Source organism: Anopheles darlingi, chromosome 3 (genome assembly GCF_943734745.1).
Source record: "Anopheles darlingi chromosome 3, idAnoDarlMG_H_01, whole genome shotgun sequence".
Lineage (NCBI taxonomy): Eukaryota > Metazoa > Arthropoda > Insecta > Diptera > Culicidae > Anopheles > Anopheles darlingi.
This window is the reverse complement of record NC_064875.1, coordinates 17,633,463-17,652,493: the sequence shown is the minus strand read 5'-3', so window position 1 is coordinate 17,652,493 and position 19,031 is coordinate 17,633,463. Positions and strand designations below refer to the sequence as shown.

The 19,031-nt window shown below is 48.0% G+C and overlaps 1 protein-coding gene across 1 annotated transcript in view; it reads left to right on the top strand.

The window, feature by feature from the left end:
- Positions 1-12,260: 12,260 nt before the first annotated feature.
- Positions 12,261-19,031, top strand: part of LOC125953484 (zwei Ig domain protein zig-8-like) — a 54,386-nt gene continuing 47,615 nt past the window's right edge. Inside the window, exon 1 of the mRNA XM_049683095.1 lies at positions 12,261-13,037. The gene's annotated coding sequence lies outside the window, so the exon portion shown is untranslated. The remainder of the gene's footprint in view (positions 13,038-19,031) is intronic.

Sequence of the window (19,031 nt, the reverse complement as noted above, 5' to 3'; positions counted from 1 at the left end):
ATCTGATGCAAACTGCTGAACGACTGTAAAGCCAATATTGGTTTCACAAACAGGCACAGTTCTGTTTTATCAATCGGATACGCGGCGAAAATTAAGCTTTATTCCGGGAAGTATGTATCTGAAGGTATGGAATGATTTCATATTGCAGCCCATTAATATCTATTATTAAATGCACCCCCTATCATGCATTCATTCGAAGAACCAATTACCAGAGTACCAATGACGCACCAATGGCTATGGGCTGTTTTCCTTTCACTGAATTTTGGTAGTTCTAACGCTGTTCTTGTTATAGTAATATTGCCCTGGCCATCTCGTACCAGGAATTCAAGACCATCGAAGTGTGAGTTTATGCATCCTTGTGGTGAGTAAACTGCGGGTGTTAAGCAATGTGCTTTTAATTCCAAACATTATTTCATGCTACTCGTAGCTTGCTGGCATGTAACGTAACTTCCAATTTTAAATTATCGAAATTCTTTCTTTTGTCGCTCAGGAATGAAATAAAATAAATAAAAACCCACACACAAAGAATGCAGCAAATAATGAACGCGGCTCACGCATTTGATGCTCCATTTACGCCAAACTGACTGCGGCATCTATGCTGTTAAACACATACACAAAATACATTGCTGATTACTGCCATTTCAATGGAATGAATTCCGTGTTTCGTAACGTGATGATACCTCAGTTAATAATTTGTGCCTCAGTTAATAATTCTGCTTATGCTTTTCATGAATCTTTGTGAAAGATTAAATAAGTGGAATGTTTGCAAGTTGAATACCTCTGTGCATTTTATGGTGCCTGCATTCCTTATCATGTTCAATAGAGTTTACTGCACAGAAATGCACTTTGATATTGCTATTTGCGAGAAAAATGTCCTTTCATTTAAATGAATTATACATGATGTCATCACTTCTATCATCAGCTAATGAATCAACAGCACCAAATGAATTTGAATTTGAAGTTTCGTTCAATTACTCGTACAATTTGTACATGTACTCTTTGAACTTACGTAAACCCAAACAATATCTCAAACGGGCTTTTGCAGATACATTCGATTCCACTAACTTAAGATACATTTTGCGCTTCTCGGAAGTCACCGACCACCGCAATGCTGATACGGGAACACTTTCTGCGTATCTAAAACTGTTCCGAAGCAACATTATTCGTAGCAACCAGCAACTGTCGTAGCAACAACGACTAGCAGTAACGACCATCAACGCTGCGCTTACTGCGTTGTTCGAAAATGTAAATTAGTGAAAATTCATTCACCCGGCGAGCAGCGAGAAGCCAGAATGTCAGGCAACGGATCGTTTTACATTTGTGCGCCACTCGCCCCAAACTTACGGCTTAGCTGCATTATCAAATTAGTAGTGAGTGGGTGTGTTGATTTAAAAGTAGGCGGAGAAGGATGCGGCGATTTCGACTGTTGTAAGTGAGCATATCCGTGTGTGTACGTGTGCCTGTGTATCCCTGATACGACTAAGCAAACTTTCGACTCAAAGTGAAATTCATTATCCCCGCACAATGCAACGGTCTGCGTGGCCACGCGCTCGTCGTTGGTCGCGGTCAGTGCGCAGTTATTTGTTTGTTTGTTTGTTTGTGCGTGGAGCAATAAAATGCACCCGAACCGTGCCAGCACCAACCAGCACTAGCAACCACCACCACACGGGCACGAGGCAAAACTTCATCAGCAAAAGTGATTTCTATGTACTCGACGCTCCGTATGTGTGTGTGTGTGTATGCATCGTATCGTGGCTCACCAACGAAGGGAATGCTGGACGCAGTGGTGGTGGTTGTTACGCTTGATACAAATGTAACGAGATAAGTGCATACGTATGTGCTAAGCAGCTTGTTAACGATGTGTACCCTGGGGTCATTCCTGGATGTTGTTGCAGTAGTGCTTCATGTTGCACTGTGGTAGCGGACGCATCAACCAATCCGGTTCGGTGTCCGAACACCACACTCACCTCAGTGCATGCGAACATTCCCGGGACCCGGGTCTGGCTGAAGTGCCTGTTTACATTGTTTCCAAGCGCCAAGTGGATACTGTCGATCTGTCGGTCTCTCTGGCCCTCTCTCTCTCTCTCTCTCTCTCTCTCTCCCTCTCTCTCTCTCTCGCTCTCTATCGCGCTCGAGCGGATGCATATTAAGGTGAACACGGCGACGCGTTTCCGTCGGATGCGAATCGTTTGCTGCGAACCGAACAGCACCACAACCCGGAAACAAAACAGGACTAAAAAGCTGCAGCTTCACATTGATTTATGCTTCGGTGGGGCACAGGACGACGACGGCGCGGACGACGACGGGAACAAATGGGATGGGTTGATGGGTGCCACTTTTTGCCGCCACTTCAAATGCACATCTCAAACCGTCAATTAATCATCCCGCATTTACTCGTTTCCGGCGGTCCCCCTCTTCCGGCTGCATCGATCGAAGGTTGCAGCTTGCAGCCACTGCTGGGTGGCCGACTGGCCGGCTGGCTGGTAAAGCATTTAACCGGAGTGCGGTGTAAAATTTGATTTGTCTTTCCATTTCCTTCGGAACAGTGGAAAGCGGCGCTGTCGACGAAAATAGTATCCGCGAGAGGAGAGTTCTCGAGTTGTGGAGATTGTTGGAGTAGGAAAAACACACAAAAGGGAAAAGAAAAATGGTGCCGTTGCGATGCGGTGCAGTGCAGTGCGGTTGGCTAATAGTTGCCATGAATGCGCCCGCCCGCGTTCGCTTGGCTATCGGTTGGCCATTTTGGATTTTTTGCAGTGGGAAACCCAGGAAAATACGGGAATGGAAAATGGTGGAGTATTTCACTCGTTAATTCCACTATTTAATGATCTCTCTCTCTCTCTCTCTCGTCCAAGGGGGGATTTGAGATAATGGAAATCAATACCATTTGAATCGGGTTGGAATGAGTAATGAGAGTTTTCGCCAAATCTCGTCATTACTGTGCTCACTGGACATAATGGTTTTAACTTTTCGCGATGGTGTAACCATTGCAAATTAAATGCTTAAGTGGAAGCTGTCGGTTGGCTGGAAGCAGTGAACAAAATGAATTTGAACTCCAGGATGGACCGTTGCTTTTTGGTGCATGTGTTGCAAGGAATTCATACCATCATTGTGGCTCTCACTGATAACTCACTGAAGATGCAGTCATAATTTCAACCCAACGGTAAAAGATCAACAGGATAAAGAACCAGATAGAATAATGATAAATCAGAGCGAATAAAATGAAGTTAATTTTAGTTGTAATAAGGTAAAAAGTTTTGAAAAACCCTCTGAAAGGATATGGAATGTATCAATTGAGACTCAATTGGAGTCTGTACTGGTATGAAACATTTCGATATACTTGATTTGATATTTTCAACGATTCGTTTCGTCGAAATTGGTGGCAACTAAATCAGAACGAAGAAAATAATAAAATCTTTATGTTACTCAATATAGCACATCATGCCTATACTTATACTTGTATTTGAAATATCCCTGAATACAGTTCACATACTACAATATTCCAGTCCTGTTCTAACCAGTTAGCTAATTCCTTTGTCTGTATACAGCATTCAATCACAGTGTTTGCCACATTTTCGGATGAATTGATCGACTCGAGTACGAGCGTGAAGTATAAGTAATGAAGAACGATAGTTTCCATTCTCTCCGCAAATTTAATAAAACCAAACCGATCAATCAACCAGCATTGTCGAAAGACACGCAACCGAAACCGAATTTTCTCGAACGGTAGATGCAATGCCTCAAAACATAATGCTGTTAAAAGATTTGACATCTACCAACCAGGAGCACTGTAGTCACATTTGCGTTGCATCCAGATCCGAAAATAAAAGGGTCTGCAATCCATCAGCAGCTTACATACTAATATTGGTCTTTACAATGCATGCATTCATCAACGCCTAATATCATTTTTGACCAATAGCACCATCATCATCATCATCACGAGTAATTTGATTTTGAAACAGCATAAAGCATTGATGTCGGTGCCGGAATCCGATCCCACATGCCTTGCCACAAACCGCGACACAAAAATGTCGAGATTCCACCTTCAGCATTCTTGCATCACTACTGTTGGGTTTATAATTTTGTCACATTTCGAGTAGGGCCAACCACGCGGCAGCACATCCGCCATTGACATGACATGCCTAGGGCTTACTGTAGGGGCAGTGTGGCGTGACACACACATTTTACATTTCAATACATTCGCTACCTCGCACTATTGAGGCTCGCACCGGCCCTCAGTGAGAAGGCGCTGCCTCTACGCGTGGATGTAACCACGGATGACGTGATTGATGATGCTACTTACACGATTGCATTTATAATGCCTCATGATTGCGCTGCCGCTCCATTTGATTCCAGCCAGCCAGCCAGCCAGCCAGCCAACCAGCGGTCGACTCGGTTTGGCCGGACTGTGATGTCCGCTTGGTTTACTCCTTAATTAATATTCCTCCCGGTCATTCCCGCGGTCCCGTGCACCGAGATGGTGCATCGTACCCTTACAAAAGCACACGAGCGAGCGTGTGTGCGTGCTTTCATTTGCGTGCTCGCGGAAACGAGATAAAATTACATCAACTTAACTATAAATTAAACTCCGCGGGTCCGCTGCTCCATCCGGTGCCGCAGGGCTGCTTGCTCCGGATGTACCGGTCCATCGGGTCGGGTCACAAGCAAACCGGGGTTTCCCCCCGTTCGTGTTGGAGGCCTGATGAAGTGAAGGGGATGTGAGCCTTTTTTGTGTTTTTTTTTTCGGATTCGAATCTCATATCTCAGCTCAGCGCTCTCGATCATGCTCGAACGAGATCGCGGAACCGGCTAGAGGACAGGGCACCGACAGGCACCGTGAGCCTCCCCATGCCTCTTGCCCATTGTTTCATCATCGTCATCATCGTCATCGTCATCGTGAGCAGCAACAGCAGCGGCAGTAGTTCAGAGGGAATGCGATGCTTACTGGAGTCTACACCGAGCGCTGGAGTGATAGATTTTCCTCCATTTTTTCCTCCGTTTGGTTTTTTTTTCTCTTCTCTCGTTTTGTCCCCCAATTGTCAGCGGGTCCCCGGCACCCACTCCGAATCGATGGCAACTCGATTCACGATTCGCGTTTCGTTTCCGTTTCTCCGGCGACACAAATCAAGCGCGAGCGTGCCCCGAATGGGCCCGGCCCATCCATCCATCCCTCCCATCTGTCCTTCCTGCCACCATTTACCATCGACAAATTCGCTTCAGTTCAGATTCATTTTTGTTTTTCACCGACTTTTTTCCTTTTTGCTTTTTTGCGTTTTGTTGCATCAAACGTTGTAGTTTCGTTCGGAGGGGGGTTTTTGGTGGAGAAGCATTTTTTCGCCCCTTCTTTCTGTGTATTAACTCATCCGTTCAGAGGGATCCGGCTGCGGCTTGATGTTGCACTGCGAACCCGCTGAAGCTGACATGCAGCGCACGAAAATATTGTTCATTTACCCGTTTTGCAAAACTTTTGCCCAGAGCAAGGCTCTTAGATGAATGCAAAGCTTTCGAGCTTTCGAGCAAGGACGAACGAACGAGAGAACGAACGAACGAAAGGACCGAAAAATCGAATGGAAAACATCATATCCCCTCCACATCCCGCATCTCCATGCGCCAAATTGAGAACAACATCGGCACAAAATCGGAGGGAGACCCAAAAAAGGAGGAAACGAAATAAATGAACAAAAATCCCACAAAAAAAAGACAGCCCACTACACGCTGCATCCAAGTAAGCGGCAGGTTCGGTCGCCAAAAATGCTCAATTTTTGCGCTCCTTCTCGCGTTCTGTCTTGCTTCACCCTTCACCCGTGCTGTCTGGTCTGCTTTGGCCTCCCCCTTCCCCATTGATCACCCCTAGAGGGAACAATAAGAATAAATTGAGTAGTTTTGCGCCAACTGCGTACTTCTGCTGCTGCTTCTACTGCTTCTGATGCTTCAGCTGCTAAAGCGAAACGGAATTCCGTCTCCGAATACGGCAACTAATGAATAGTTTGTTCATTAAAAGTAATACGGTTTTTGGAAGGGATGGTGGTGGTGGTGGACAGGCTCGAGGGGGTGCTCCCAGTGGTCTCGTCTTCATCGCTAGTGGCACTCCACAAGGCGAGCACTCACCAACACAGCAACAGCAGCAGCAGCAGAAGGGAGATAGGTCCGGAACGGCATCGCAACTTGCAACCATACGATATGACCGCTACAGGGGTGCAATCGTGAGGGATGAGGGGTTAATGGTGCACGAGGGGAAAGTGCATGTCAGTCCCGTAAACCGGAGGCTATAGGCTAGGCAACGGAAACGAATGCGACACGTTTACTACCCCAACCTCGCGCCGCACACGGATGGATGGACGGCTGGAAGTTAAACGGTCCGGCGGCTGTATGTATGGGTGTGTGTGTGAGAGAGAGACGAGTTCTGGGCAACGGTGGTGCACTGGTGGTGGGTGGTACAGCGTGGCATTCGGCAGGGATGCAGAAGAATGGAGAAAATTTGAGAACAATTTCTGCCTTCCGGATATGCATTTAGGATGTGTAGTACCGGCGTGTACCGGAGCCGTCGGGACCAACGGACCGAAGCCGACCAACAGCAACAGCAACAACAACCAAAACAACAACAACAAAAATAAAACACAAGCAGAAACCTTGGTTCTGGTCGGTGAGAAACGGAAAGCAACACATCATGGCAGGATGGGAAAAGAGGATCGCGAGTGGTGGGGTGTGGTGGGGAAAAAGTTTTAGGAAAAATTTGCAGCATTTTCCGAGCATTGTGCGGACTGGACTGGGATCGGAGCGGAGGCTAAAAGGATAACGGTGTAACACGGTGGGTTGAGATGCAACCCGTGTGGCATTTTCCGAGACAATTACCGTTTGGCTTAAGTCCGGAATACGCCATTATGTTTGCATATATTTTTCGGTGGACAACAGCGGAAATTAGTGTGTATTAGAATGGAGTTTGTTTTTTTTGTTGTGTTGGTTTCTAGACCCGATTGTAACCGGTATAGACTAACCAAGCATCGAGAATTGTCGTTGGGAATGGGGGATAGCATTTGTCAAATAACATATGCTGAAGTCTAGCCTGTCATGTAATGCAGCAATGTGCGTGAAAAACTGTAACACGGAGTTGAATTGTATACAAAACACATGCTTAGATAAAGTACAATATTGGCCCTTACTGTAGTTATATTGTGTCATAAACTTGAAAGATTATGCAGTTTCGATCATAAGTGACAGTTGTTGGATTTTAGTTTATTTTTAATTGGATTTAATGTAAACAATGATTTTGTGTACTTATTCTGGCATTCTATGCAATAAATTATCAATAAAATTTTTGTTTCAACTGTATTACCTTTGTATAATGGTGCCGGATTCCATGACTAAGATTGTAAAATAAAACATTCCTTATAAGTGGGTGAACTTACATGAAAGTTGTATAAAAGTCTTAAAGGATGTGCCACGATCAATTTAAGGTGCAGGAACTGTGCATCATGCCTTATATGACATTTAGCAAAAAAATATCGGTTATGATAAATCGCTCTGTCTATTCGTGGTACTGTTGCTTTGTTATGTTTCCAACAATACGCGCACGTTCACACAGCGCAACAGTTGGTGAACAAAATTCAGGATAAAAAAACATTAGCGAGAATTTCGCTACCTTCTTTTCTCAAGCATCAACATTTTTTTTGTATTCGATCAACCATTTCTGTTATCATATATGTATGAAAACGCTTGAAACGTGGGATGGGTATGAGAATCAATACCAAGCGGTAACAATTATCAGAAGAACAAAAAAGCTCCCAGTGTTACATGACAGCGTACGTGCTGTCATATTCTTCCCATTTGTCCAATTAAAAAGGTTAGAAAAGCACTTCCCGTTACCATTTAATTGAATCTATTATGCCGCGCCGATGTAATTGCATCGTTAATTGCCAGCAAACGATGGGCCACAACTTCGTATTCCATCGGCATACACCAAGGCAGTGGCCAGCGCGAACGAGAAGAAACACGAATTGCACACCGGTGCTCCGGTTGTGATGATTGAGTTGTTTGTACGTTAGGCTGCCATGATGGTCCACGCCGGCACGATGGTGGCACGAGTGTGGGGATGACATCCGGAGCAACCTGAGCGAGTGTACGCGAACCACATACACCGGCTAGCGCTCAAGGCTGGCTCGGATGACAATTTTGTACCGAGACTCTTGCTCCAGCGCTGCTTTCCTTCAGTTCGTTTTTCATGCTTTTTATTTGTTGCTATTTTTTTCTGTCGTCTTTACTGTTGTTGTTTTTGGTTTGTTGTCCTTTCTGGTCACCACCGTTGATGCGAGTACTCGTCTGTTCGCCTCTCTTGTGTATCTCTCTCTCTCTCTCTCTCACGACTCTCGGATACTACTCCGGATACCATCGGTGTGCCCGAAAATCTGCTCTCAAATTGCGAGCGAATGCTTTCGGGGTTGTTCGAAGAGGGTTCTGGATTCGTGTTTTTCGGGATCGGCCGTCTCACTGGAGCGACCGGTAAGGCACTACTAGACTGGTTGCCGGGCGTATCGTCGCACACTCCATAACTCTCCTGTCCCCCTCCACAAAAAAGAAGAGAAAAACACGAAGAAATTGACATCGAAAAATCGTCGCAAACCATGTGGTGACGGGGCTTCATCTTCAACACCGCTCACCGCCATTACAACACCGCCGGTCACCCGGCTCCGAATTGTTGTTGTCTCCAAGGCAATAGATCCTCCGGTTCGCGGCAAACGAGAAGTATTTTGAAGGGACCACAATCTCGTCATCTGCAACTGTCTTCGAAATCGAAATCGGACATAAAGTAGGGAAACCTTCTTCCTGCACTTAGTTCCAGCAGCAGCAGCAGCTCAAGCTTCTTTGTCTTGTGTGTCTTGAGCTTACGTAAGCAGGGCCCAGGACCCCGGGAATCGGGCCCCCTCGACTGTCCCCGGCCATTCCATGTGTTATTATTGCTTTGCTTGTCCTCTAGCGCGATAGCGCGAACCCTCCGGGGGTACCCGTAGGTCGTTTACTTTGTCCGTTGGGTCTCTTGTGCCGTGATGCATAAGCATATTTTTCTTCCATCATTGGAGCGCGCTCCGTAAACTCCTCGGCTACTCGGATTCTGCTTTATCTGCGACACACACACGCACACTACAACATGCTCTTTGCCGCACCGATGATGTACGCGGTTGCCAGGTTTGTTGGTTCCAAACCGGGACGCGGTGCGGAGTGGTGGTAAGGGATCATCTCCCTTTGCTGGGGAAGCGTGTCAGTCGTGAGAAGGAAGAAAGAATCAATGGACATAGTGAGAGCGAGAGAGTGAGAGAGCGTGGGTGCAAGGAAGAGAAGGGAGGTGTAATAAATCGCTCGGACTATTGAAATAAATGCAAACATGTTAAGATGGTGATTTACCGCAGACGGACGCCGCAATGGACGCCGCTAAGGGAACGGAACAGGATAAGTAGGCGGCAGGCTTCTTGGGGTGGGGAGCAGCAGCCTGAGCCATTTTCGGAGTGGACACGCAGTAGGTGGCTAGGTCAGGGCCGAATACGAATCGCCATGGCCACGGGTTGAGGATGGAGACCATCGCCCCGAAAATGACAACATAAAACGCGGATGGAAAGGTCCGCTCGGCGCCGTGGCCATCACGTTCGTTGTTACGGGCTTCTGCTTCGAAGAGAGAGGAAGAGAGTGAAACGAAAGCGAGAGAGGGAGAGAGAGAATTTATGTTGTGAGAACCGCAAAAGCCCCAAAAGCTGGGAGCCAGGATGCAACTCACAACAAGGCGCATGACAGCTCGCTGCTCCCGCGTGAGCGTGAGCATGAGCGTGAGATTGCGCGATTTCTCACCTGTCGTGAACGCTCTCACCATAGCGCGAAGGCCACCTCGGTTTGGGGCCGAGTGTGCGCTCTCCAGCGGCTCTCTCTCTCGTGAAAAGGACCTAGTGCCCGAGGAACCCGAGCAAGCTAAGCTGCTGGCCCCACAGCCCACCCTACAAGCAACAACAACAACAACAACGATACAGCCGACCAGTGACGACGAGGATGAGCAGCAACGGCAGCAGCAGCAGCAGCAACCACGGGCTACGGGAATTCCAAGGCTTCTTCGTTTAGACGAGTGTTAGCATCCGCACAGTGCGCACACACATACGGCCGTGCTGTCGTCAGGCTGCTGTCGTTTTGCTGCCATCTTGGTTGGTTGGTTGCTACGTTTGGTGTCAAGCAGCAGCAGCAGCAGGAGCAACGTAGCAGAGTAATTCAACCAGTACGAAGGGGTTGTTTGTGCAAAATAACACCCCACCCCCCCTCACCGGGATCACCCAGCCAGTGAACACACGTACGCACGCACACATACCACCAGCGCGGTGAACGCGACGTTAGTGTTGGATTGATTGTTTGTTTGTTTGTTTGTTGTGTGGTGGAGACAAAGCGCGTTCCAGCGCGCACACCACAGTGAGTGGCGCCGTCTCCTTGGATTGTCATTCCCACCCGTGCTGCTCCTGTCATCGCACAAAGCGCGGGCCAGAGCGTCACGCTCTGTCCCTAAGATGTCTGACCCTGCAAGGGGCAAGATGTGTGTGCCCGTCGTCGCCCGTACGGATCCGGCACTCGGCAGTGACCGGTTGCGGTTGGTGTGGTGTACCGAGTAGGCAGAAGAGAGGGTGTGTGTGTGTGTGAGGAAAAGAAGAAGGGCCACGGATAGAAACCCCTACCGCGAAAAACCCCAAAAAGAAAGAAAGGATCTTTTCACGAGCGAGCAAAGCTCTAGTGTCCAAGTGTATGTGTGTGTGTATGTGTGTGTGTGCGCGCACGATTGTGAGGTAGGTTTTGGATAGGCTTTGCCGTGCCGTGCCCTCCACAGAAGCCGTCTCGTCGCGCCGCCCCTCGCACGCTATTTAAGAGGATTATCATCGTAGCAGCAACCCCCGGGGGGAGAGGAAGCGGAAGGAACCGCAGACGCCACGGCCACGGACGGTGGAAGAGCGTAATCGTGCGGACGATTTGCTTGTACGTGTGTAATTAGCACACACGCACGTACACACGCGCCCCAAGCGTCAACAGTGCGTGCGTGTGCATTGCGGATTGCCTACCTTCAGGCGAACCGGTTTGAGTGATTGCCGCCGTCTAGTTTCGGAGCGGAAGAAGCAGTGCGTGGGAGTCGCTAACCGTGACGTGACCGATTCAGTGGGTACTTGGCCATTGCCTCGACCACCGCAACCCCTCCACAACAACAACCGCCGGTTTATCTGCACCCGCAAGGGCAATCGTGGCTCAGCAAATCAAGGGCGGCCAGGCGCCTCCATCGGAATCGATCGAGTGTTTCGGGAGTTCGCGTAGTGCAGTGCAGTGTACTCCATCCAGGATATTGCGGCTACTGCCGGATAGCGTGTGCGTGTGCGTAACAGAAATTAAACAACATTAACGCATAAATCCAATGTTTTGATCGATTCGATCGAGCTTGGTGTGTCCCTGTTGTGGTCAAGTCAAGTCAGGAGCAGTGGTTGCTACGATTGATTATCGAATCAAGGCTGGCGCTTTTGGCAACGCTTTTGGATTCGCAAGTTCGCAGTTCGATGTAACGGTGCGAGAGAGAAAGAGATCGAGAAGGCAATCCATCGTCTGGTGCGAAGATACAGGACCCCCGGATATACTCCCTCCCGGAGCTCAACAACATCCGATCGAAATCCGTGTGCCTGCCTGCGGGAGGAGGACAAAGTTTCGGCCCGCGTTGCGACGCACTTGCCCGGAGGAAAACGGGTACCATTCCCATGGCCATGCCCATGCCCAGTACGCGTTGCGGTGCTGTCCACTGAGCAGGGAGAGCAAAGTAGTGCAAGACAGAGAGCGACAGTGAGCGTGCGAGCGAGAGAGTGCGTCGTGTGCGTTACATAATCTGATCTGATCTTGCGACGACCAAGTGGTCGAAGGAAGCGGGAGAGCGATTCTGTTTCTTCGTGCAGCGCTTCATCGGGACGGCCGAGAGCCGCCTAAAAACCGTGACACAATAGAAGGCAGCAGCAGAGAGAGAGAGAGAGAGAGAAAGAGAGAGGCCCCACCAAGGTTTGATGTTCGTCCTCTTGCGTTGTGGAGCGCTCGCTCGTGTGTGTATCTGTGTGTGTGTGTTGGTGAATCCTTGGTAGTCCGTTTTCGCGAACACGGATGCTGCTGAGTGGTATGCGTGATCGTAGCAAGCACGCTTAAAGAAGGAGCAGCAGATGAGAGTGAGCAAGTGTGAGTGTGCGTGTGTGTGAGAGAGAAAGAGAGAGAGAGAGAGAGAGAGAGAGAGAGTGAGAGAGATATTCCAGATCTGAAATCTCGAAAACAGTGGATCCTCCAGCCGCCAGCAGGAAGCAGCAGCAACATACTCTGTGTTACTGTGTGCGTGTGTGCGTGTTTGTGTGCGAATTCCGGTGTGTTTGTGGTAGCAGCAGCAGTAGTGACCGGATCGGTGCCTGGCGAGCATAAGATAACCGCCCGAAAGCATCGTTTTACGTCTTCCTCTGGTAGAAACAGAGAGCGTGAGAGAGAGCGTAAAAGAGAGAGACGAAACCAGGCCGAGTCTCCAGCAAATGAAGTAGCACCCCCTCCCCCTCCCTCTCGTCCTTTGGATTGACATGAGCTGCTGGCGGAGCGCTCGCTAATAAAATCGCGAGTTTTGTTTTAGTTTTTCTTTTTCGCTGTTCCGGGAAAACTGAATTTGGATAATTCAAGCCGCGTGAGAGTGAACGAGTAACGAGGTGTACCAAGTAGGCCGTTCTGTGGTACGAAGCCACACACATACATATACACCCAGAGCGCAGTAAGCAGTGGCAGCGGATCTACTATCATAACATACAACCTTATCCTTCAGCATTCATCCTCCGCATTTTATTCGGTGTTGTACGTTGTTGTGCAAACTAGTAGTAGTACCGTCAAACAAAACAACAAAAAAAAACAACCAAGGATATCGTAACGTAACGTCTATGCTAGCGAAACATAAGTAACCGACCGCCCTCGAAACAACCCACTACTGCTGCAACAGCAACAGCAGCAGCATACAGCAGGAAAAAAAGGTAATTTTTATGAATATTTTATGCGATCGAACGGTGCGCACGGAAATGGTTACCTTTTCCAAACGGTGGATGGGGGGATGGAAAGGAGGGCTAGAGGGTGGAAGGGGGTTGCTTACATAATCGAAAACACAATATTCAGGGGGTTGGTGGTGGTTGCAGTAGCAGCAATACGCCATCAAACATGTTTATCCTCGCGTGAATGCTCAGCTGCAACCAATCAGTCTCCGGCTGGATCAGGGTTCCTCCCCCCCGTAGCAGACGACACTCAAATCCTCCATTAAATCGGTACCGCAAGCACCACCACCACCCCGTCGTGCAAAGGAGGTGTGCAATTGGGCGTAGCTAGGACGCGTCGTTGGCGTCACAATCAGCGGCAGCAGCAGCAGCGATTACACAGCCGCTCAACGAGAGAGAAAAAGAGAGAGAGAGAGAGAGAGAGAGAGAGAGAGGGAGAGAGAGAGAGATAGAGAAAGAGAAGGAGAGAGCAGGCTTGATACAGCGATCGTCGAGGGGGCCGCAAAAGAGTGCCGGAGGATTGATTGTAGCCTGAATGTGAGGCGCGGAAGGATTTACGAACCGGAACCGGGATCCTTACACACACACACACTCGCAAGAGGAAGGCCCAGCATACGGGGAGGATTAAAATCCGTTTTTCCAAAATCCGTCATCGTCCTTGTCGGGCTGGCCTCCTCGAACTGGGGCACACAACACACAATAAACTCAATCCATCCGGCGCTGTAAGACGTTGCGGCGCTCCTCCTATCTACGGACTTCCGGCGAAGGTTCTTTTGCTCTTGTCTTTCCCATTTTTTTTTGTTTTGTTTTTTGGTTTGTTTCAATTTTTAATAACCACATCAACGGATTGGACCACAAAATTGGACACCAAAAAGCGGTGGTGGTGACGTTGGTGGTGGTGAGGTTGATGCCGGTTTGGTACCGACAGTCATTAGTGCGCGTTGCATAATTAATGGTACATGTACATGTCATGATCGGTGTGTTTTGCGTTAGCCGCTATATTACCCTTAATTAAGCGGCTAAGTTTAGCGATAAATTTCAAAACAGGAAACGAACACACATACACGCACGTACAAAGGTTCATTTAGTATCAGTAAGGAGAGACTCAGCGTTGCTGCTGCTGCAGCTGCCGTGGTCCAGTAGTAGTTGAAGTGCATATTGAGAAATGTTTTCTTCAAGCCTCTTGCTTTTTCAGTACGTTTCGTCTGGTCTATTTTTGGTCCAGTACAAGACAATTACCTGCATCCTACACCGACCGAGTGCCGAAACTCTATTCCACTGCACGGACAGTACCGTTATGGCCAGTGCTTAAAACCGGCCTCGTAACTGCGCTGAACCGTGGAATGGTTTCGTAAATGACGCATAATGGTAGCCTCTTACTGTCGCTCTATCTCTCTCTCCCTTTTCTTCTCTGTATTTTGAGGCTACCTTCTCTCCGTCTCTCTCTCTCTCTCTCTCTCTCTCTCTCTCTCTCTCTGTCGAGTGGCCAGCGCGGGATTGATTGTCGTGTTTCGGGGAAATAAAAATGGCTCCCTGGCTCCGGTAAATGTTTTGATAATGAACGTTCGCTTCATTCCACAGCGTGGGATGTATCGTGGGGCTTTCGTTTGGGGTTTCTTTCAATTCATGGCGCTGTGGGTTGTTATTAACTGTCGAAAAATGATCGCTGCTGATGATGATGATGATGCTGATGGCGAGCGGTCGTCACACAGCAAGGGGGAGCAAATTATCATAAAAGTTGAAGCTTTGCTGACTTGTTTTTGGGGTACGGGTGGTCCTAATATATCTTAACATGAAAAGCTTTACAGCGTAATCCTTTAAGCTGCTGGTGGCTAGAGGAAAGGAGGAAGGGATGGGGGCGATGGATCGCATCCAGCAAACGGAGCATCTTTCATGGCACAATGAATTATTTATAAATAGCGCCCTGACGCTCGCTGCCACTCGAAAGTCTTGCGAAGGCGAAAACGAACGCGGTTACTGTCAGAACGTTCGTCTTCTTTTTGAGAGAGAGAGAAAGAGAGCGAAAGAAAAAACGAAACAAAACGATCTTAAGCTTTTATTGTTGGCTAAGATGGTTTATGTATTTGGCAGATTTCTCATGACACTTTCAGAGGGGGAGGAGGCAACTTGATGGTAAATCGCTTGCAGTCAACCATTTGTCTCGGGACAGGATGGAAAGATGCGCGCGTGTGTGTGTGTGTGTGTGCAAACGAATTGTAAGCTTTGTCAACGTAGACAGCAAATAGCAGGAAAGTGCAAATGTTCCGTAGCATTACCATAGCCATATTACATTACCTGGATTGATGGCGCCCGATTGACGGCCATTCATCTGAAGCACCAAAGAATTGTTTGACATGATACGCTGCGCATAAGCAGCAGTACTGCGATGCATTCCCGGAATGGTATTTTTGTTCAACAGAAACAAGTAGATCGGTCAATAAGTTTTCGGTCTGAGATATAAAAGACACTTCTAACACTACAATCTGTCCGTGTTAAAAATCATCAAACCAGTCGAAAATTGTTCATTTTCCTGGAGCAGAGGTGCCATAATGTTTGTCATTCTTTAGCCTCAACGGTTTTTTTGCATCAAAAATATAATGCTTGATGAGGACATGCAATACATTTTTATCGATTGTTGTGAAGTAGTAAAGTATCGCTACTACAACTTCAAAAACTCACCCAAACATGGTCCGAATAGCGCACAAATGTTGCCAGTATACCTTAAACAGGCTGTTGCATTGAACCACGAACATTTTTTTGTGTTAGAAGTGACCTTTATATGTCAGTCCGGAATATTATTAACCGATGTGTTATCAAAAGAAGCACTTGGCATTGATCGAAACTGTCATCCGCTAGAGCGGATCAGTTCAAGTTGAGGCTTTCCGCTTGCACCGAATGAAGCTGCCATTTCTGTAACAAGCTGTAGAACTTTTTCAATGAAAACCCTACCGTTCGCTGGAAATCATAATATTATTTTAAAAATTTCATGACGCTGTAAGCCATTTAAAGCAAGAATATCATTGCGTACAGACTGTAAAAATTCCAATACTAATTGCTCGTTCAAACCGACAGGCCATGGCAGGAAGCCGAGCTATAAAACATTCCGTTTTCCGGGGAAACCGCTTGTATTGAGCAATCTTTTATTACCGTTTGCCATTCAATGAATTGTACTACAGATCCATTTCGAATTCTGAGAATATTGCAATCCAATTAGCAATCAGTATACAGTACGCTGCAGCTGAAGAGCCCAGATAAATGTCAGGTTCTGGTTGGTATTCGACGAATTTGACAGAAGCATACGTTCTATACGGTTGCGATGGTTGCGGGTTTTTTTTTTCAAACTACCCAAGCATCAAATGAATCAGGATTTCCAGGACTTTTTTTCTCAACTCATGCGGCATCGTTTTCCCGTTTTGCGGTTTCATAGTGTGCTCTGATGTTTCGTTGGTTTTAAATCAACGCTGAAATAACGAATACTGAACTGTACTGAAAAAAACTGAATACTGAAACTAATTTTAATAGGTTTATTTTCAAATTTAGTAATAAATTAATTGACAATCTTTCGCTGAAACTATGTGATAGTAAGGTAATTGCTTGCTGTGTGCTTGCTCCCCTCATTCGAATCGTATCGAAATTGCAGTACTGCAACAACCCCTTGAATGGAGTAATAGACTCCTCTGACATGTCCTTTCCAACCAAACGATCGCTGCAGCTCTCGCTTCGGCATCGGCATCGTATTAAGTGTCAAGTGAACCACCTTCTGGGCTCGGTCAAGGAACCATTCCGACTCGTGTTTCGAGTGCAAAGTGCTGCGGTTATGCGGCTGTGCGGTACCATCCACCCCCCTCGAACCATCATCCCCATCGCACGGGACGAAAGGACACCCCGCGCAGTAACGCCAACATAAAACACATAATTCAACGCTTTCGCCAGTAATCGCTGGAACTGGAGCTACCCGGGAGAGAGGGATCTGACATCTGTTGCACGTCGGTGGCAGGCAGAAACACATTATGGCGATTCGCGTGAAGGTGTCATGTTTACACCTTCTTTTATGGTCCGCGTGTTCCATCATGGCCACCACCACCATCACCACTTCCTCTCTCTTTCTCTTTCTCTGTTCTGGTGCACTTTGATGGTGACAAAGCCCCCAAAAACGCTTGGCCTGGGTCTGGGGCTGGTCTGCGTTGGTCGCTCTGTTTATGATACCAATCTCTCCTCCCCACCCGGAGTGCTCGGCTTTACGATGTTGTACACTCTAACCTACCCGTTTGTAATGTTTGTCCGTTGTAATACTACTACTACGATGTCATCGTAGTCGCCGTCGCCGTCGCGGTCGTCATCGTTGTGCTGCTACGGTTTACGATACGCACGGTGATAGTGTGCTGAAGGATTTCACCCCAAAAACTTCAACTTCCTGGCGTGTACCACCGCATACCAAGGACGAAAAGTCGGTCGTTCGGTCGGAAAACCACGTACCCCTTGAACGTGGTTGGCGTAATTACCACGAGCGCGAAGACAATTGTTTGTCCGTTAAAGTAGGCGCCGAGAAGTAGTAGCAACAACTTCAGATTGTAACGAGTGGTTACGCGAGGCAGTCCGGCAGAACTTTTGTGGGGCGGCGGGTTTTTTTGGGCTGTGTATCCCGGGGTGTGTGTTTGTGTTGCCTTCCAAATAAATCAAATTATTTCAATTTACGACAATGACGGAGGCGCGTCCCGGGGACCACATCATTAGTGCGTCGCACGCACGCACGCACGCACGCACAATCAAAGGACGCAGAAGGGCAGGGCACGTACTCCCCACAGGGCCATCAAAGTCGCACTCTCGCCCATGTAATGTGTGTCGTCCGCCAGTGTTTCTTTTTTTGTGAGTTGCTTGTTCTTGTTTCGTGCACACATACGCACACACATACATACATCTATGTGTCAGCTTTCTCTCAACAAGTTTCTACACCACACACGCACACACACACAAACTGCGTCTCCTCCCGGAGGACTGCGCCGTGAACTCCTGCGAGAGTTTGATGACAGCCGGAAGCGGAATGGGAATTCATCCATCTCACCGGACACCCTGTGTCTCATTCGAATTCTCGGATTGTTCCTGGCGCTCCTACCCGGGGAATGGGACGTGCCAACCAAACCGAACCGAACGACGGACCCGGACAGGAACACGTCACGACCGTAAATTCCCCTCGGGGGTAATGATTCACACCTCACATACCCCGGGAACCCCGGGGGGGTCCTCATCCCTCACTCCCAACACTCCAAGGAGTCACACACACACACACACACACACACAATCGATCCTTTCCTTTCTCGTCGTGGGGCAAATCGTGCTGTGTCATGATGAGTGCGTGTTGGGCTTCAACTTTCAAGAAGTTTTCCCATCACACCTCGCACCACCAAACCATCACCTCCAACAGCCAGCCATCAAATGGAGCAATAATAAACTGGAAAGAATCCGCTTATGGGCCACGGGAACAGCAGACGGTACCTGGAGAAAAGAAGAAAAAAAAACCGCGCGCACGGTACTGGAACAACCCTGACTATGCTGACAAATTTATGTTGCACAATCATCGTCATCATCATCATCATAGTAGCCAACGACATCGTAGTAGTCGTCGTGCAGGTCGATGCAACGAGCACACTCCCTTCAGGAGCTGCGTCCTTCGTTTCTTCTTCTCTTTCTCTCTCTCTCTCTCTGCTCGCTCTCTTTCTCTGTGGAGTGGCCACTCGAGCGTTTGAAGCCACTCGAGCCGACAGCAGCGAAGCGAAGGGGGGCTACATAAACGGGGGTTGGGGGGGATAACAGAGAGGTGAAAAAAATGCATCCAACCAGCATAAACCGAATCTCCACACCGACACACACACACACACACACACGGGGCGCACACTCCAGGCTCTGTGTACAGCTGTCCCCGGGTTCGTTCGTTCGTTCGTTCGAAGGACAATTATGGAGGGCACTTGAAGTCGGAATCCA